Source organism: Panthera uncia, assembly GCF_023721935.1.
Source record: "Panthera uncia isolate 11264 chromosome E2 unlocalized genomic scaffold, Puncia_PCG_1.0 HiC_scaffold_20, whole genome shotgun sequence".
Taxonomy (NCBI): Eukaryota; Metazoa; Chordata; class Mammalia; order Carnivora; family Felidae; genus Panthera; species Panthera uncia.
This window is the reverse complement of record NW_026057589.1, coordinates 14,740,628-14,756,952: the sequence shown is the minus strand read 5'-3', so window position 1 is coordinate 14,756,952 and position 16,325 is coordinate 14,740,628. Positions and strand designations below refer to the sequence as shown.

At 38.5% G+C, this 16,325-nt stretch overlaps 1 protein-coding gene across 1 annotated transcript in view; it reads right to left on the bottom strand.

The window, feature by feature from the left end:
• The window catches only part of CNTNAP4 (contactin associated protein family member 4), a 251,334-nt gene that overhangs the window by 133,355 nt on the left and 101,654 nt on the right, over positions 1–16,325 (bottom strand). The window lies entirely within an intron of this gene.

The following is a 16,325-nucleotide window of genomic DNA, read 5'->3' as shown; positions in this document are numbered from 1 at the left end:
GCCAAGTTTCCAACATGGCATCATGGCATAACAATCCTCTATGTATAGCACGTAACAACAAAAGGGTCAAAATACATGAGGCAAATGCTGATAGAACCACAGGGAGAAATAGACAAATCCATTATTATAGGTGGAGTAGTTGATACATCAAAAAGACAGAAAAACAGTAAGAATACAGAAGACGTGTATATCGGTATTAGTCAACTGGATCGAATTGACATTTTAGAATTTTCCATCTAACAGCAGCAGAAACAGTCTTCTTAAGATCACATGAAATATTCATCAAGATGGACCACGTTATAGGCCCTAAATCGCACCCTCACAAATTTAAAAGAATTGTGAACTGTACAAAGTATGCTCTCAAATCACAACAGGATTGAACTAGAAACCAGTAACAGAATGATAGTTAGAAAACCCCAAAATATTTGGAAATAACCCAAGGGTTTAGGCATATGTCCCAAGTAAAATTTTTAAAAATTGACCTAAATGAAAATAAAAATATAATTTATCAAAATTTGTGAGATATACCAGCATTTGTAGCACTAAATGCATACATTTTTAAAAAGGCAAAGATCTAAATAAATCCACCCTACGATACTAGAGAATGTACCCTACGATACTAGAGAATGTAGAGTAATATAAATCAAAAATAAGCAAAAGAAAATAATAAAAAATCAGAGCACAAATAAATGAAATTAAAAACAGAAAAACAGAGAAAGTCAACAAAATCAAAAGCTGTTTCTTGGAAAAATTTGCTGAAATTGATAAGTCCCTACTCATGTTGTCCAAACAAATAAGAGAGAAAGACCCAAATTACCAATATCACAAGTGCATGAGAAGTCACTGGTACTGAGTACATGGGCACCCAAAGAAAAAAGGCAGAAGATTAATGAACTAATAAGGATGGATGGTTGAGCACTGGGTGTTGTATGGAAAACAATTTGACAATAAATTTCAAAAAAAAAAAAAAGGATGGATGGTAAGACCTTAGGGAAAAAAATACAGTAAACTAAAATCAAGAATGAAACACAAAGTAAATGATATAAGGCTTTGAAAGAACATTGAAATTATTGAAACCCTAGCTAGACTGATCAAGGAAAAGAAAAAAGAGACACAACTGATCAGTATCAGGAATTCGAAAGAGCAACCCCACTATAATCCCATACAAGTTAGAATGACAATAAGAGGTTATTTTGAAAGGTTTTTGAACATTAGGTGAACAAATTCCAAACAAACAGTAGCCTGCCAAAACAGATGAAAAACAGGAAAATCTGAGTAACCTATCTCTCTTGGCAAAATTGAATCTGTAATTAAAAAATATTCACACATGGAAAATTCCAGGCCCTGATGTCTTCCCTTGTGAATTCTTCTAAACATTTAAGGACAAAATAACACTGATCTTATACAAACACCTTCAAAAAGTAGAAAAACAGAATGCTTCCCAACTTGTTTCATGAGGCTAGCCTAACCTTGATATCAAAATCTGACAAAGAACTTACAAGAAGGAAAATAAAAGCCGATCTTATTCATAAACACAGATCTTACTATCCTGTAAAATTAATTGTGAAGTTGCTAGAGTATATAGAAATAAAGAAAAAGTTTAATAGCTCATCACTTAATCAAATGTCTTCCAGGAACATAAGGATTGCTTAATATTTAAGAATCCTTCAATGTAATTAATCAAACTGAAGAAAATATGATCTTCTAAACAGATATAGAAAGAGCATTTGGGGGCGCCTGGGTGGCGCAGTCGGTTGAGCGTCCGACTTCAGCCAGGTCACGATCTCGCGGTCCGTGAGTTCGAGCCCCGCGTCAGGCTCTGGACTGATGGCTCGGAGCCTGGAGCCTGTTTCCGATTCTGTGTCTCCCTCTCTCTCTGCCCCTCCCCCGTTCATGCTCTGTCTCTCTCTGTCCCAAAAATAAATAAAAAACGTTGAAAAAAAAAATTAAAAAAAAAAAAAAAAAAAAGAAAGAGCATTTGATTAAATTCAACATCTAAACATGATTAAAACTTTTAGCCATAAAGGGAATTTCTAAATCTGCAAAGGATATCTATAAAAACCTTACAGCAAGCTGTCACATGCTAGAAGAAATGTGGAGATCTGCTTTGAGTGTGGGAATCAAAGTATGTTCTCTACAGACCCCTTCATTCACGATGAAGTGAATATTCTAACTAGGGTAAGAAAAATATTTAACAGATAATATGGATTCGAAAGAAAGAAAGAAGTCGGCCGTCATTCATACGTTGGATGATTATGTGTATAGAAATTTTTTTACTCTATAGAGCGTGTTTAGCAAACCTGCTGAATGAAAGTCTATATATAAATATGAATTGACTTTACACACCTTTTAGAATGGCCAAAATCCACAACACTGACAACACCAAATACTGGTGAGGATGTGAATTAATAAGAACTCTCATACATTGTTTGTGAAACATAAAGGGACAGAAATCACCAAGATACTCTTGAAGAAAAACAAAGCTGGAGGATTTTCTTTACTGGATATCAAGTCTCATAATGGCACAAAAATAACAGAATGTCATATTGGCAGAAGGTTCCTCAAACAGACCAATGGAACAGAATAGAGAATCCAGAAACTGACTGAACATCTATGAAGAGAGGATTTTGACAATGTTTGCAATGCAGAGCAGTTAAAAAACAACAAACAAACAATAAACCACCTCTTTTAAATGTACAGTGCTGGGTCAATCAAACATCCACACTGAGGAAAAAGAAGAAAAAAGAAAAGAAAGGAGGGGGAAAAAGGAAGGTTGATCACTCCCTTAAATCATGCACAGAAAGGAATTCCAGTAAGACCACAAATCTAAATGTGAAAGGCAAAACTATAAAGTTAGCAAAGATGTGTTAGAGGGCAGCATAGCTGGATATCTTCATAACCTGGAGGAGGGCAAAGGTGTCTTGAACGTGACACAAAAGGAAAGGTTGACACATAAGACGAAAGGCTGACAAATCAGAATATATGAAACTAAGAACTTGTGTTCACTGAAAGATGTTAAAATAGTGAAAAGAGAAGCCAAAGAATGGAAGAATCCAGTTTTCAGTATATTAGTGTACAGAATTTAGGAGAGAACTCTAAAGCAATAATGAAAAAGGGACAAGCAAATACCGAAATTACTAACAAACCCATGCCATGGTGTCCAACCTCATTAGGCACAGGGCTGTGCAAATTAAAACCATAGAGAAAGTTCCGCACACCAACCAGAATCGCTAAAACTGGGGGAAACAACATAAAGCTAGAATTAAAAGAAAACTGACAATACCAAATGCTGTCAAGAATGTGGAAGAAATGGAATTTTTCTAACACTGCTGTTGGGAGTGTAAATTAACACAATCTCCATAAAAAGTCTTTCACGCGTTCCACTAAAAGTAAACACACACTTACGTTATGTGCCAGCCATTCCCTTCTCAAGAGCGTGCCCACCACAAAAGCAAGCATTATGCACCAAATGCACATGAATGTTCTTCAAGAATTATTCAGGACAGTCTCCAAATCCAACTCACACATCCATTTGTAGAACGGATAAACACATTCAGATATGTTTATATAACGGGATTTTGTAAAGCAATGAAAACAAATCAATTATATACAACATAATGTTACCCCAGGTAGCCAGATGTAAAGAAGTGTATGTTACATGACTTGTTGGGTATATAATTCAAAACAAGCATTAACAGTCACGATGGTGATGACTTGGGGAGAAGAGAGAGGTGGTAGTGATCAGAAAAGGATGAAAGGAGATGCTTGAGATATTGTAATATTCTTGGCCGAGGTAATATTGACATAAGTATGTTCACTTTCTGATAATTCACTGATGTGTGTGTGTGTGTGTGTGTGTGTGTGTGTGTGTGTGTGCGTGCACCTTTTGTCTCTTTGGATGTGTGTTGCACTTCACTGTGAAAAGTTAAATGAAAATAATTATGCCAACTTTGTCAAAGCAGTAAGTCCTTAATGCTTTAAAAGATAGTTCAGTGAAGACAGTCAAGATTTAAATTTGCATGTATTTATCCAAAAGCAAAAAGATAAGATTCTGAAGAATACTTCATTAAAACTGTATTTTTCACTTTTGTGCTTTTCTATAGATCATTAAGAACACCATGAGAAGTACCTTTCAGCTTCAGATTTTAGATATCATATAATTTTTCATGCATTATACCATAAAGAGCTCCATTAACATCTTTCTTTTTACCATTAATATTACAAGGAATAATGGCATTCTTATGACATATTAAAATAACTATTGTTCAGTGATGAAAGAAAACTACTGTTCTCTATTAGAGATATTATAAAATTTAAAATAAATTATTTCTCACCTCTACCTTCTATTAATGTTTCTATACAGTCTTTCCAATATATTGACTAGTCTTCAGGGTGCTTCAAAATGCCGTTTATTTATTAAATGACTGCTAATCATTTTTTCCAAGTACAAACTTCAATACGTGTTTTAGAAAGACACTTAAAAAGCAACCAATATTTCCAGCAGAATAAAACAAAATACCCACTTCATTATACTCAATTTTCAAAACTGAACTGTTTAAAAGCTTGGATAGAGTTCAATCAGCCCTTAGGGTTCCTTACAGCTTTAGGCTCTCATTTTGGTCTCTGAAGCCATTCATTATTTAACATACATTAAATACATTATAGTACTAATGTATATTGTATGCACACTAATGTATATTGCAATGCACATTGTGATGTACATTAAATACCATATACAATATATAACTGGTGAACAATGTACCTTCACTTAGATCAACATCTAAACTTTCCTACAAGCTTGTCACTCAGAGAAGCTATATTACCGGCCATGTCTAACTGTAACCCTCAGTCTTAGCAGATACAAAGATAAATGGCCTCTAAAGTATTCCTTTTCACATTGGTGCCAACTTTAAATTTCACCAAATATTTTTAGAACACATGGACTAAAATACAATGTGGTATTATTTTGGGTCGTTTGACCTTCAGAGTCTGTATAATTTGGTCACACAATTAAAGTTTCATTACACAAAGAAGAGCCTACTTTATTTAGTAATAATGCAATCAGGGAGTGAAATGTGCACTTTCTTAACCTATTCTTCACCAAAGAGACCCACTCGTATGCCCTATGGGAGCAGAAGCTGAATAAATGCATGCAGCAGACAATGGGTTAGAGAGACTGGCACAAAACTGTTTTTATTTCAATCAATAATAACACCTGCCTACCTGCATTGCCTTTTGAAACACTGCCAGATGTAACAAAACAAGAAAACAAACCAGTAAGTGGCTCCCATACCCATGGGTACCTTGATATAGATAAATGGAACAAAGAACACAGAGAACTTAAATGCCTTAATGCATGTGCTCCATTTTTAATGCTAGGATGTCTGCAATTTGGGAAGTTCTTTTCCCTACTCAACCCAGACGACATAAACTCATTTATTTTGTGTTCAAATACTGCTTTTCCCTCTATAGACAACTTTTTTCAAGCCCCAATGATCATTATTCCAACAACAACTGAAACATTAATAATGCCCTCACCCCCTCTCCGTAAAGAGAAATTAAGGATATCCATCCAAACTTTTTACCAAGACACCTTGGTTGGCCCTGGAAAAGGACAGACAGTGGCCGACAATTGTGGCTCATAATAGTTAGGGATCTTATTAGCTGGAGAAACTTGAAGGAGATATATTCCTAAGCCTCTGTTTCTTCATCTATAAATTGGGGATAGAAATAATTACTTCCAAAGTTTGAACTACAAATTAAGTAAAATAAAGAGGTTAACATCTGCCTGGCTCATAATAACAATAAATTGCAGTTTGTGGTTGCTGTGGTGTGGCGATCACGTGCCGGCACACGGCACACACACTGCCATTCACAGCTAATGAGAGTGACCGAATGGCGTTATTTGGGTTTAGTATCTGAGTCTCCCAGCTACACAGTCAAAAGAGAAACAGCAGCTCCTCTGAATGTCCTTCATCAAAGTGACAATCCCATTTAGGAAATAAAGCCTAATACTTACTTGGGGGTCATGGACAGTATTTTTAACCCCAAGACAAAAAAATATCAAGAAAATACTTCCCAGAAAAGTCGCTTAAATAAAAATAGTTTTAACTTCATGAATGCAAAGTTATCCTTTTCTAACTAGTTAGCGTTTGAATAAAAACTTGGGGAATTATACTTCAGTCTGTGTAATTGTAGTACCAATGCAGCAATAAGAGGTTCCTAAATGCCCGTATTATTTGTTTCAGTGCAACTGAGATTACTTGACGAACATTTTAAAAACATTTCAAAAGTATGTAATAAATTTAAACATACATAACTTTTATTAGAGATGTTTGTATGCATCCTCAAAGTCAGTTTATTAAATACAAGGCATGTGGTTTCAATGATATTGTACAGGTTTTCAAATTCTCCTTATTTGAAACTACATTATTTATAGTATATAATATATATAATAGAATAACCATTAACTACTTCCTTAAGAAACTGATAAAATGTCTTCCTCTCCAGAGATTAAAAAAAACTAAAATGAATGACTCTGAGGGCAACCTCTACTAGAATTCCAATGACACATATTGAGGCTTATTATTTAACAGGTAAATAACATTTATCTTAATGCAATATGTACCATAGAGTTTATTGTTCTAAAATACATTCAAATTTTCTTTTGACTTCTTCCAGAACAGTCAAAAATTCTTAGGTCACAAATGTAACATTTACGAATACAGGAATGACAGACACCATGACCTACTCTGGCTTTGTTCTCTAAGGGATGAAAATCACGCTCCATAAGAATAGGAAGAAGTGTCTGCTCTGAACATATGCACCTTTAGCAACTTCTCTGGGACTCACCTCTCAATTGAGTAACAGGTGTAAATGAGGCAACACTACACAGAGTATACGCACAGAGAACAGGCTGTGATATCAACAGTCCTTAAGACAAATCTTTATTTTTTATTAGATTGCTGTCTTTGAAAAGTTATAGTCTCTATGTGCACACTGGCAAAAGGAAATGCATTTTTCAGTTAACTCGGAAATTTGAAAACCAATGGGATATTCAAGGATGTAAATGAGTTACTGTTGAATTTTTCAAGGTTCTGTTTTAAGAAAGGCTCTTACCTTTCAGAGATTCAAACTGAAATAGTTAAGGATGAAAGATTAGCATGCTTATTATTTGTTTCAAGATAATTTAATGGAGACAGTATATGGGGGAGATGGGTAGGGCAGGACCGGCCATTAGTTGACATCTGGGGAATGTGTCCAAGAGTGTTCATTTTGCCATTCTGTTTACTTGTGTATACAGAATAAATGTGGGCAGAGATTGCTGTAAAAATTAAATGAAGTGGTGTACATAAGAAGCCTAGTCTATTCACAAGCTAATATTTCCCTTTCTAACTTTCTACTTATCATAGGTATATATTGTAAGTTTCCTAATGGACAGACAAGAAATTTATTTTAATCTGTCTAGTCAACTTAAAAGCTCTCAATGCACCACAAAAACTGTTTTATTTAGTAATCAAGATTGATTATGCTTGATAAAATTCTCAGTTTCCATATATTATATTCTTTAGCTATGTAAAAAAGTATAATCTGGGGGACATTTACATGCTATACATTATGCTTCCAAAGTAATTTATTTAGAAACTGGTGATACTGAAAGTTGCAATTCTCTGCTTTATTTTGCTCAACGATTATACTGGTCAGACCTCGATGACCACAGGGAAGGAGTAATTGCAACTCTGGTGTGGTTTTATGATGGTCTCTAGAATATTGTAACCTAATGTCACCTCTGCTAGTGAAGATAAGTGCTCACAGAGAGTGACATACTGAGAAAACACAATTCTGTTGATGAGAAGCTCATTAACAACTGCATTTGATCGGGAGCCCCTGGGAGGCTCAGTCAGTTGAGCGTCAGAGCCTGGAGCCTGCTTTGGATTCTGTGCCTCCCACTCTCTCTGCCCCTCCCCGACTCATGGACGCTCTCCCTCTTTCTCGGTCTCAAAAATAAACATCAAAAAATTAAAAAAAACACAACTGCACATGATCATTCTACTAATTCTGTGCCATTTTCTATTCAGAATTGGAGAAGTTAAATTATTTCCTTATTTGAACTACATGCTTTTGTCACACATTTATCACAAATTCTTTACCATAATGTCCTCGTCATAAGTTCTGAAGTAGTCGTAATGTGTTTATGTAACGCGCACTGCAAGTCTTGTATTAAATCTTAAATTTCGAATGTGTCTATTCACTGTGCCTCGCAATTTCACATACTCATTTGACGGTCACAAAAATCCTGACAGAGCCTTACAAAAAGACACCATGTATCGAGCGACTTAAGAATGATTACTCAAGCTTTCCAAACACCCACATGCACTAGAGATTCTGATTCGGTCTCTTGGTTAACTTTACTTCGAGCTGTTTCGATTAAGAAGTAGAATGATGTTGTATTAAGGAAATGCACCGGGGAATGGAATCCCTGTAGGGGGTCTTCCAAAGGTCAGATCTAAGGCACGTTCTTAAACACGGAGCCTTGGCTGGTTCTTTCATCTCTAACACAGTAATAATACCCAGATTGCCCCGATCACAGCTCCACTTGAAGATAATATTACCGAAAGTGTTTACTCTCTATGGGGCTGTACAAATATAAGGTATTTCTCAGCACATTGGCTTACACTAAGATATGTGAGCATGTCTAAATACATTTGATTAAAATAATTTGTAATTTATACTATACATTTTTGAGGACACTGAATTACTTTCAAGTCCCAAGCTTTGAAGTATAATTACCCTGGCACATGCACTTGACGGAATATTATGAAGCAATTAAAATGGTGATTTTTGCAGACTATTGAAAAATTAGTATGCTCTCTTCATTACTTAAATATGATACATGATTGTATGATCAGCATACTTATAAGTTAATTGAGAGTTAAGCATGATAAGAATACAGAAGATCCATCAAAGTTTTAATGGTGGTTTCATGAAGTGATAAACTCATGGATTTTTTTTTTAACTTCCTCTACGTGGCAAGTTTTAATGATGTGATTATAATACCATAGAAATGTAAACAAAAAAAGGAAGAGCAAGATATATCATTCTTTTTTTCATCTACCGTTAGCCTCCTTCCACTACCAAAACTCCCTTGTCCTGGCGTTATCAATTACCTTGAGATTACCAATTATCTGGACGTTATCATCTATGCACTTTCTCTTGATCTCCCTTCACCGTGGGTTCCAGGGACCTCAGGAGAATATCCTCTAACTGAATTCTGATTATTGGCAATTTTCTAATAACCCAATTGCCTAAAGGCTTTCTAAATTTGCCTTTTGATAAAACGTATGTATTTTTAAAAAATCCAAGAATAACAACAAACATAGCTAACTTTTCTGGAGAGCTTACTACTTTCCAGACCTAGTACAAATCACTCTGCATGCATTATTCTCACTTCATGACCTTCCTGTGAGAGAGAGAGAGGTTTACTTTTCCCCCATTTTATAGAAGAGACAACTTAGAAAGGTGAAGTGACCCCCAAGATCATGCAGTCAGCAAGTTAAGGTAGAAAAACCAAATAGATGAACAGATGCTCAAGATTATTCCCGAAAAAGACAATGAGAAATGAGATACTACTCTGTGCTTCAAAGGCTAACGAAATTCAGGAAGCTGATAAGACCATGTGTTGCAGGAATATGGGGATGTAGGGACCCTCACGTATTGCTGGCGGGAGTGCAGACCAGTACAGCTGTTTGTGAGAGCACCCTTGCATTATGTAGTAGGATCATTGATGAAGCAGTAGTGTGCGAATACCCTATTACCCAGCGATTCTGTCTCTGGTTATAGATCCCGAAGTAATTATTGCATAGGTACTTAAGGGCCATGCTCTTTGCCTCATGGTGGCTGATGGCTGAAAGCAATCTGAGTGTCCGTGACCGGGGGAATGAGTATTAAGGCAGGGTAGGTGTCCAGCCTGCAGTATTAGGTGGCAGTTAGCCAGCTCTCTGGATGATTCTGATGTAAGCTAAGCAATGTCTGAGGACCTCTGTACACATGAATCTAAGGTGTCCTGTAGCATAAGATTCTTCTTTTCCTCTCTCTCTCTCATACATATGCATAGACACACATATATATGTACGTGTATATATACATATAGATATTCCTTTATGCCTTTACTTATTTATAGCGCTCTGATTGCAACCATGAAATTTTATTCATGAAATGTCAGAATTTATGAATTGACTCTAACACTAGTATTTTAGGGCTCAGGCCTTATTATTTTTGGCTATTTGCTGACACTCTTAGGAATGTAGCACTGCTATATATACTATTCCTAGAAAGGCGTTTTAATGAAAACAGACCTGCTCACTCCATATCCGCCGTGTGCATATTCCAAAGCTTCCTCCCCTCCTATCACATACCCATGCCTACTCTCCTGAGGAAGGGGGCCAGCAGTCACTGCTCCTGCTTGTTCCATTTCCAAAAAATATGCAATCCCTTGTGCCTTAATCTCCTTCCCCAGAGTTCTCCTGACATTAATAGCTCAGGGATCACCAGCATCCTTCTGACCACTGTCTGTAACCACTTTCCTCAGTCCTCGTGGTTTATTTATTGATCCTTCTGCTGTCCTTCTCCGTCCAGCATCATCTATGGATTCCCTGCCTGAAAACTGCTCCTCATGCTTTGGGCTCTGGGCCCCAACATCACCTACTGCATAAATCCTTCTCTCACGCCCATAAAGGGTTTGGTGTTCCTTCTCCTGGAGGCCCTTGGATCTCTGTTCATGTGTTCACCAGAATAGAAGCTGGATTATAAAGTACTATTCGAATGTCCAGTGGTGATACCCCCTAAAAAAAGGAAAGCGTCATACCCGTGACTGATTCCCCTGAATGTACCTCATTGCCTAAGGCACAATACTCAATAAGTGCCTGCTGAATAGATAAATGAATACTTGACACTAAAAGCTCAATAGAAGGGCGCTTGGGTGGCTCAGTCGGTTGAGCGTCTGACTTCAGCTCAGGTCATGATCTCGTGGTTTGTGAGTTTGAACCCCGTGTCGGGCACTGCGCTGACAGCTTGGAGCCTGGAGCCTGCTTCGGATTCTGTGTCTCCCTCTCTCTCTGCCCCTCCCCCGCTCATGTTCTCTGTCTTCTCTCAAAAATAAACAAACATTAAAAAAAATTTTAAAGCTCAGTAGATATTCATTCTTACTGCAGACATCCCAGCCCAGCTGGGAATAACCCTCAGTCCTGGGTCAAAAACATGCAGTGATGAATTCAGCGCGCCCTTCTCCAGCCTGCTCCTCCAACCCCACCCCAGCCTGGCACCCTTATCCTCCGCTCTGGACTGTTGCCTATTCTGTCTACACCAGCTGTCACTCCTGCTGTGCCGCTCCTGTGCTCTCACTCTTCCTCTTGCCTTTGCTCACAGAGGACCTGGATGACTCCCAGACACCACCCACCCAGGAAAACTCTTTGTGAATTTCCGTCACTCCTTCAATGACACCCCAAAAGACTTTCAGCTTCCCCTCGACCACTTGTGTCTCTGCTTCCTTTGAAACCTCTCACTGTTTCTAGTGTGTGGACTTATTGACCTAATTATGTTTTTATAATAAATAGCTTTCGTTCTTCACTGTGGGTCCGTGGGCAAGCCACTGGACTTCCAGGGGATTCAGATGTTTTATGAGTAACTTGGGGAAAACGATGCCTCCTAGGCTCACAGGGTAGTTCTGAGGAGTCACGAGTGATTTGTGTGCGGGTCTGGTGGTGCTGACTGATACACGGGATGCATGAGGTGAAGGACAGTGAGAAAGATAAAAGCAGCCCTGACCGTGCTCAGCTGGGAGCCAGGCCGGTGCTTCACTATTCAACATAATTTCACAAGACACCAACATCCCGCAAGGTCACTCTGTGACTGTGATGGAGTGAGGTGAAAATAAGAGCACTCTGTAATCCTGTCGGAACACATCCCCAAACTCAAGCAATGTCTGAAGCACATAAGTGAGCCAACGTCCACCGCTTTGGCTAGCGTGAGCGATTCATTCCTCCTTTACCGAATACATACAGCTTTAGCTCTGTCCCATTCCTCCCTCCGTCTCCTCCATATACATTCAGATACACAAACATGGTGCACCTTCTCTCGTGTCGTAACAGGAAGCAAGCCCAACCTTGTCCGACCACAAGTCTGTTTCCGGTGGGGTCTGGCTGGGGGCCAGCAACGGCAGCTATTATTGAGCTCAGTATGTGTGCTATCATTCGTTGAATTAAACGTATAGCTCTCGTGTGGGTTGCAAGGGATGTGAAATCACACCTCTTGTTCTTGTAGATGTGTAAATGCTTAAGAATTTAGTAATCAAAGTTTAATGAAGCAGAATTGTAAGTGAATTCCACAACACAGTCATTTATAAATATATCTTATTTTTAGTTGATGTTGAGATCTTTCCTTATTTGTGGTCAAGATTATTTTATTTTCCCCACTGTTCAGGTTAATAAAAAACCAAAGATCTTTTCTGGAGGCCATAGTGTTGCTGCTGCCTGTTACCAGTTTGTATGGCCGAGAGAGAGCTGCCAGAAGATTCTCCTTATCCATTTAATTTTACTGAAGATACTTTCAAAATATAATTTCTCCTTAAATGGAATAATTTATCACACTCTATTTTAGTAACCTTCAGCCTGTAAAACGAATAGTGAGGTGAAAAAAAATTAATAATGTCAAGTCCCCTGATGCCCTCTAAGAATCCGATTTAAAGCAATTTCAATAGGTCACAATCTCCCTAAAGCTGGACCTCAGTGATTCCCAATCAGCTTTCATTTATTGTTATTATGGCCATTCCTCTGGGAGAGTCTTGTGTTGTCATCAGAAGCAAACCACTTCAACATACAACTGTCTTTAAAAACAGAAGAACTCTTGGGGGCTCTAGTCACAGTGATTTGCCTCGTTGTTCTCTTAATTGGCAGAAATTTATCCATCGTGTTATCCAGCCATCGCTTTGGGAAAAGGTGAGTAAATGGGGCCAACAATCTGTTCGTAATGGTCGGGGGAGAAGACATGAACTGGGGATTTCGACCTTCGGCACTTTCCACGGCAGGAGGATGTGAATGATATACACTCATGCCCATGTTTCACACATTTCTTTATTGGCATTGCCTAGGGCTCCTTTGATAGTAACATTTCGATTGAACTAAATAAATATTTAAGTAGACACTGAGAGTGTTTAAATTTAATTTTAATAAAACTGTTTTATTTCCAAGTATAATTTATGTTGAAAACATGAAAACTTTCATTATAAAAGTAATTTAAATATGTTTGTTATAGATAGAATTTGGGGGGGGAGGGGCAGGAAGGAGAAAGGAAGAAAAGTCCCACTCCATCTCATCACTCTCAAAATTAGCAGAAAATTAGGTCCTCTCCTCTTGCTATTTGTTTATAGTTACCGTCTTACTATTAAATCATTTTATAATTGTAATTCAGCACGAGTAAATACAATATTGCTCATTTTTATTACAGTTAATTAGCAATTGGAAAACACAGTCGCTCTTTCCACACATTCCAAACATGATGACGTGTGCACATGTGTGGGCACTTGCAAATCCAACCTTCCTGATCTCAATGACAGCAAAGGACATAGCATCTGTGATTTACAGAATAAACTCCATTTAAATAGAGACTATTTAAATAACTTGCTCAAGGTCAACTTGCAAAACAAGTAAACATTCCTGACCAGCTCTATTCTACCACTAAGATCAGAGCTTCTGATGATGAATGTCAAACGATAAGATGAATTTTAAAAGGTACATATTTTCTCATGAATTTTCAGATGTCGTAGAAGCCAGAGCATGCCATAATAAATAGGCAGAACTTCTCTCCCTGCTCCATTTGAGTTTTTTCCTTTGGCATGCCTGTTCATCCCCATGAAGAAGTATATCCAGAGGAGAAACAATCAGGGGAAATGTTAGACACACTAACGTGCTCACAGTCTAATAGAGTTTGTTTCTGTTAGGAAAAAAAAGGAAAGAAGTCATTTGTATTGACTATATTTTTCTCTGACTTCATTTAAGCGCTAATGTTTAGGTTATTTTATAGCTACTTGATGGACCCAGCAGTTCTCTGCAGAGGCATCAACGAATGCGAGATTTTAGCTGGATCTCAGCAGAGAGGGCTGAAGTCTCTTCTCAGGGAGGTGGGCTGGGGACTCAGCTCAACATGAAAACGACCCATTTGCTCCATCCCTCCTGGCTCCCCCACCCCCCCGCCATGTGCTCTCCACTCCCCTGTGAGCTTTTTCTCTGCTGCCTAAATTCACAGGATCTCCTCTCATTCCCTACCCGCCTGCCTAAGCCTTGCCTGAAGTCCCGCAGTCAGGATACTCTCTCTGCGGCATCAAACTACTCCCAGGTATTTTCGGGCTTCTGAGCACTGCCCCCAGGCTGGGATCATTTTGGAGCCTAGTGCTCAGTGCGTGCTGAGCATGAACGGACATTTGAATCCCTGAGTGACAGCCCCAAGCTTACAAGCATTGTCACTGGGACAAATAAGGGTGTGAAATAAGGGATATGGTATCAAGTAGGGTTGATTTGGTGATTACCCCCCTCATTTTAGGATACGATCTATGTGACCAATTCATCACATATCGTATCTAGAACACATTCTGGAGCTTCTCGGTGGATATTCAAATTGTTCTCAGTTGTTAAGAGGACCACAGAGATAGAAATGTATCCATCCGTAAGCCATTTTTTTTTTACCCTAAATGGATTAAAGGTTGTAAGCTGGTTTGTGAAGAGAGTGCATTTGGCAGAGAGTCTTGGAGTGTGACACATCTGAACCAAAGACTGAAGAAGAGCCCCATATGGGAAGGAGAGACCATCACTGCTGTGATAGCCACTTCACAGGCTTACAGATATTAAAGTCTTGTGATAAAACTGATAAGCCTATTATGCTAAGACCCCATTTCTCAGGCGTGACAAGCAGCTGATGTGATCATGACATGGCAAGGTATGAAGCAGAGACACTGGTTTAAGGCTCTGCGTCCTTCCGCCTGGTACCGACCGTCTCGACAGTCACCTGCCCTGCTGTGGCACCGACAGTATCACCACACACGGGGACTCAGGAACGTCTATGCCAAAGGAGTAACCCTGTGCCCAGGTATCCACGTGCATGTGCAAACTTCACAAACTCAAATTCCATGTCCACTTGTTATTTCTAATAAGCGTTCTTCCCTAAGGACTCAACACTCAAAAAAAAAAATTATTTTTTCTTTGTGTTTGACGGAGATACATTTCCCGAATGACAATATGTGCCAAGAGCTGCCAGGGCTGGCTGGAAAATAAATCTCTGCACTCTGCATTGAGAGAAGACATTTTCCCCCCTATCTCCTCAAGGATGTGTTCCAATCATTTCGAGTAGACTTACAGTGTCTTGTTTAAAAAAAAAAAAAAAAAAAGTAATGAAGTAGAAAGTAGGTCTGCAGTATGACTTCCTCTACCCTTCTTTCTCTAGTAGCTTTCTTTTTATAGGACCCATATTACACATATTTAATACCCTAGTTCATAGCTTTCCAGTAAGAACTTTGCCGAGTTAATATTGGTTCTCCTTTTGGGCGAGTTTAGGAACATTTCCTTAACGTAACTCTCCTTTTAAAATACTTTCTTTGAAAACAGCATTTTTGAAGGCCAATTTTATTGAATAGCTTGACACATCTTACCACTTACTGACACTGAAAATGCAAAGCTGAGTCCCGTGGAATAGTGCTGTTCAAACTTTAATTGCACATGCATTTCCTGGGGCTCTCGTTAACAGGCGGATGATGACACAGCAGACCTGGAAGGGGCGCCTGAGAGTCAGCATTCCCAGTGAGCGCTCCTTGAGGACGCTTCTGAGGCTGCTGGTCCCAGAACCACATTTTGAGGACTACACAGCTGTGCTACTCAAGCTTAGTGTGCACAACATCACAGGGAGGGGTTGTTAAAACCTTCCTGGACCCTCCCCAGGTATTCTGATTGGGTAGGTCTGGGATGCAGTCTCACACTGTGCATTTCTAACAAGCTCCTAAGTGATGCTGATACTGCTAATTAGGAAAGCAGACTTTGAATATCATATAAGGGAATGCAGTTGAGCCATAAAATGCCGGCCTGCCCCTTACTAGGCCAAATACAGTGTTGTCATAACAAGAAATTTTAGATAAATAAACATTAGTGTGCTTCAGAACATTCACCCATAAAAAAGCAATTTCTACAAGTCAGATACAAATTGGAAACACTGTCACTGGTGGGAAAGGAAATTGGAGGTGGGCTGACTTTTTCAGCTGAAAATAATAAGAGATGAGAAATAAAGTA